This window comes from Dendropsophus ebraccatus, chromosome 1 (assembly GCF_027789765.1).
Source record: "Dendropsophus ebraccatus isolate aDenEbr1 chromosome 1, aDenEbr1.pat, whole genome shotgun sequence".
Lineage (NCBI taxonomy): Eukaryota > Metazoa > Chordata > Amphibia > Anura > Hylidae > Dendropsophus > Dendropsophus ebraccatus.
In genome coordinates this window covers 181,839,678-181,844,508 of record NC_091454.1, presented here as the reverse complement: position 1 = coordinate 181,844,508, position 4,831 = coordinate 181,839,678, and the positions used below count along the sequence as shown (strand labels likewise).

The window sequence follows — 4,831 nt, the reverse complement described above, 5'->3', positions numbered from 1 at the left end:
CTTACAGTGTAGCTGTCATTTACTTTAAAAAACCAAACATGTTTCCAAAGCTTAAAAAAAAAAAAAAAAAATCGTGATCATGTTGCCCATGGTTCACCACTTGGCCAAGAATAGTTACCAAAATGAGCACGAAATATAAACAAACCCAGTCTTAAGGCCCTATTCCACGGGCCGTCTAGAAGAGCAAACGAGCGCTCTTAGCGCTCGTTTGCTCCTTGTTCCCCGCTCACTGCCGCCGCTATTCAACGCGGCAGCAGCGAGCGGGTGAGTGCTGGAGGGGCGGCTGGGGGCTGTCCGGGTGATCGCTGATCGTCCGGGCAGCCCATAGGATATAGCAGAGTCTGCTGCCGATGCTCCTATTCAACGGAATGACGGCAGCAGATCGCTGCTATATCAGTCGCTTGTTTTTCAACATGTTGAAAAACAAGCGACTGCAACGATCGTTCCACTCTATTCCATGGGACGATTATCATCCGTATCGGCCAAATACGGACGATAATCGTTCCGTGGAATAGGGCCTTTACAGTCCTTATACCTGCAACACTCCACACTGTGATGATGATAATGGCTCCCCACTGGAAAGGATATATGGGACTATGCTGAGTGGGCATTTCTTGTCTGCACAGGACATCAGTGGAAGCTTTGAAGAATACAGCAGAGGACCACCATTTGTTCCAGGAAATGTAGAGCATGCTTTTATACCCTAACAAAGATCCAGCAGTGTCTGCAGCTCTTACCTGAATGTGTTATCCAGGCTTAGAAAAACACAGCTACTTTCTTCCAGAAAAAGTGCCACCCTTGTGTGGTATTGCTGCTCTATTCTACTGAAGTGAATTAACCAGGTGTAATACCAAAACCAAGTTGGACAGGAGTAGCGCTGTTTTTGGAAGCAAGAAGATGAATTTTTATTCTAATCCTGGAAAGCCTTAGGTTTCCAGACTTGGGCCTTTCAGTCTTTTGACATGAATTATATGCGGTATCTGCATTAAAAACCAACATTAAATCCAACAACACATTAAAGGGGTACTCCAGGCCTGTAAAAGTTTTGATATGTTGCTGCCCTGGAGGACAACGTAAAAAATAAGCTATTTTTACCTCCGAGCGAGCTGTCACGGCTGAGATGAGTTGGACGGGAGATGGGATTGTTCAGCGGTTGACCCACAGATGCCATATGACAACTCCAGGGGGAAGGTAAGAATAGCATGTTTTTTTTATGTTCTCCACCAGGGCAGCAACATATCAAAAGTTTTACAGGGCTGGAGTACCCCTCCAATGAGTTGTGAGTTTTTTGATATGGAATCCATGTCGAAGTCTACATGGAATTTACATAAAAAGCGTGAACATAGACATCAATAAGGCAAAAAGTGTCCTTCAGCTCCAGGACAAAAAGATAAAACAGTAACTTTATTGTAAACCTTTAAAAACAGGCCATCAAAAACTGTACAACTCTGGCCTTAAAGAGGTACTACTGCCCTTAATTTGCAGAAATATATTCGAGCCTATTCTTACCTCGCCGTTCTCTCCAGGGGACCTCCTGTGGCATCTTCAGGTCCCTGGCTGAATGATCTTGCCGCGCACTTCCGAGACTGACTCCACTCAGCCAATTACAGGCCACAGCACTGTTACGTCTCAGTCAGGGCTCAGAAGTCATGCTGGCTTGCCTTGTGACTTAGAACTGATTGTCTCTATACATTGTGCGGAGCTGAGATTTTTGCTTTCTTGTGTCTTGTTAGTGTAAACGTACCCAAACATTGACAGATCTAAAAAATAATAAAGAAAGAAGAGGACAAACTACTGATCTTTCTAAGAAAATCCCCCAATTACTCATAGCAGCCGGGAGACCGTGTATGGAGCGGGCCCTCAGCCTGTTCCATACACACTTAAGGTTTGTACACACTGAGTAATTCTGACGGATACTCTGTTGTGGAATTCTCAGCTCGCGCCCGCCGCAGTCCGCGCCTCTCTGCCCGTGTCATAGACTCCATTCTATGCAAGGGCGGATTCTTTCATCCGTTCATAGAATGAAGTGTATTACACGGGCGGAGATAGGCGCGCCCCGCGAAGTCCGCGAGCTGAGAATTCCGCAACGGAGTTTCTGTCAGAATTACTCAGTGTGCACATACCCTCAGGGGGCCTTCACACGTACAGGATTACAGCGGATTTTACACTGCAAGTTCCACTGCGATCCTGTGTTCTGTCATTTTCTATGGGTTTAGATACTCCCAAGCAGAGTTTTCATTCCACTGCAGGTATGTAAAGCCCCTTCCCACTTAACCACAGTGCTGCCGGGCTAACACGTTACCTGTCTGTGCTCCCGCTTGCTTCTCAGGCTCCCAGCTTCCTGATATCCCGCTCAGCCAATCAATGTGCTTTTCCGTCACAGCTAATGATTGGCTGAGTGAAGTGTCAGGGAGCCTGAGAAGCAAGCGGGAGCGCCACCAGGTAACGTATTCGCCCCGCAGCACTGGGTTAAGTGGGAAGGAGCTTTATATACTCGCAGCGGAATCAAAAATCCACTTCAAGTATGTATACCTATAGAGAATGACAGGATCGCTGCAGATTTTGCAGCGGAACTCGCAAAGTGAAATCCGCTGTGGATTCTGTTCGTGTGAAGGCACCCAAAAGGAATAAATGGTGCACCTGTACAGCACGCCTAGGAAAGGCATGGAAATGAAAAACAGTGAAAATGCAGTGTTTTTTATTTTTTTATTTTATTTTTTATTTTAGGATTGTTTATATTTTATGAGGAAATGGGGAGGAAATAAGGGAATGTGGGGAGATGGGGGAGGGAGAAGGGAAAAATCTTCCCTTCTATTATTTTGCTTCAAAAAGTCTAGAGATGCTTTTACAAGCTTTAAGAAGTCTAGCGAGGCGTTTACATCTTGTCCTTTTCTCTTTCAGAGTGGTTCGTGGTGGTTTCCTTTTTATTAATTTTAATTTTCTCGCTGCAGTGGACACTTTTCTTGAGGTCTCTACAGCCCGAGTCTTCACTTTTTGAAAAGTGGCTCCAACCTGTGTAACAGCTTCTGGGATGACTGCCATGAAAAAAGGAAAACATCAGTAGTAAGATATATAACAGAAGCTATCACTTTAACCCCTTCAAGACCAGGCTATTCGTGGCCTTAAAGAAGACCTGTCACCCCCCGTGCCGGGGTGACAGGCTCCCGACCCCCAGGTAGATCCCCTTATACAGACCTCATCTAGCAGAGTCCCGCTCCCGGGACGGAGATATTCCGGTCAGAAGCCGGCGCCCGTGCTGTGGGGAGAGGTCCAGCGTCCAGAGAATGAATGGAGCCTTGCGCGCGCTGCAGAGATGAGTCTGGCTCCATTCATTCTCTATGCACGCCGGACCTCTCCCCATAGGGCGCGCGCCGGCTTCTGACCGGGATATGTCCGTCCTGGGACCGGCTCCGGGAGCGGGACTCTGCCAGATGAGGTCTGTATAAGAGGATCTAGCTGGGGGTCGGGAGCCTGCCCCCCCGGCACGGGGGGAGGGGGTAACAGGTCCTCTTTAAGGACCGGGACCTAGTTTTCAAATCTGACCTGTCTCACTTTTGCTGGGATCACACACAGGAGTTTTGTCGAACGACAACTGCAGTATTTGAGGCAAAGCCAGAGGAGGAAGTACATGTCCTTCTTTATATCTCCCATTCTATCTGAATGCACTTCTGGCTTTGGCTCAAATACTGGAGATGTAGTTTAAAAAAAAAACTCCTGTGTGTGATTCCAGCATTTATGTGGTAATAGCTCTGGGATGCTTTCACTTATCCAAGCGATTGTGAATGTGTTTTTCTTTGACACATTGGGGCAAATTTATTAAAGATGTGCGGCGTGGCCTCCTCCTGTGCCTGATTTATCACAATTTATGCCGGGCTTAAACCTTGGCTGAGAACTACACCTGCTCCGGAGGTGCACCGCAGGTCCTGCTAGATTTATTAAGGAACGCGCACTTCTTAGTAAATCCAACCAGGTAAATGGGGGCTGGGCTTTATTTAGCACTTTCGGACAGACAACTGGTACAGAAATAGCTACAGAACATAAAGCTCAAAAATATTGCAAGAAATGGCCGGGATATCCTAGCAGCAGCTGCTTCCCTGTAGCCCATATAATTTCGGCCTACAGGCCGGTCCCAAACAAGAGTACAGTAATACTTACCTGGCTTGTGGACTACCACCTCTTTCAACACATCTAGCCTTTTATAACAGCCTTTTATACGGCGCTTCAGACACCTGTAACTGTGAGACAGAGAAATCTTATTATATAGACTGGTAAAGTTTCCAATACTGACTTATCCATCAGAATACCCCCCTCCCCCACTACTGACAGTGATACATAAGGTACAATCTATAACATGCAAGAGGGGTTTAGCACAGTCTAATCCAATCCCTGGCTGCAGTGCTTATTGCTCCCCCTATAGGTCACACAGTACAATTACAGTTTGGCTTATACAGCAGATCCCTATTGACAATAATGTAATATGTAAAGTAGAAGAGGAAGAAAACTCACCATTTAATACACGCAAACAGTAGTGCGGCCCCGAGCACTAGGATTATAATACTTCTGACTGATGAGAAAGGAACAAGGTGATTGTTATTATTACTGACAGTATATTCTATAAGACATAGTACAACATCTGTAACTCCTCCTGATGCCAGCCATGTCCTTCATAAAGTCAGCAGTAGGGCAGGGACTGGCAGCTTGGTTGGGCACAGTGGAAACAATAACTGAAGGGCATGTTCACACACTGCAGATATTACTACCGGCAGGGCTGAATAGGAGGCTGTGAGAACAGAACTATGGGAGGAAAAACTGACTACTCACTTTTTCTAGG

The 4,831-nt window shown here is 46.3% G+C and overlaps 1 long non-coding RNA gene across 1 annotated transcript; it reads right to left on the bottom strand.

Moving 5' to 3' along the window:
* Nucleotides 1–2,735: 2,735 nt before the first annotated feature.
* Nucleotides 2,736–4,586, bottom strand: LOC138785779 (uncharacterized). Its single transcript, XR_011362174.1, has 3 exons — nt 4,507–4,586; nt 4,156–4,235; nt 2,736–3,035 (listed from the first exon to the last, which is right to left on the bottom strand). It is a non-coding gene; the product is annotated as an uncharacterized lncRNA (long non-coding RNA).
* Nucleotides 4,587–4,831: the final 245 nt, after the last annotated feature.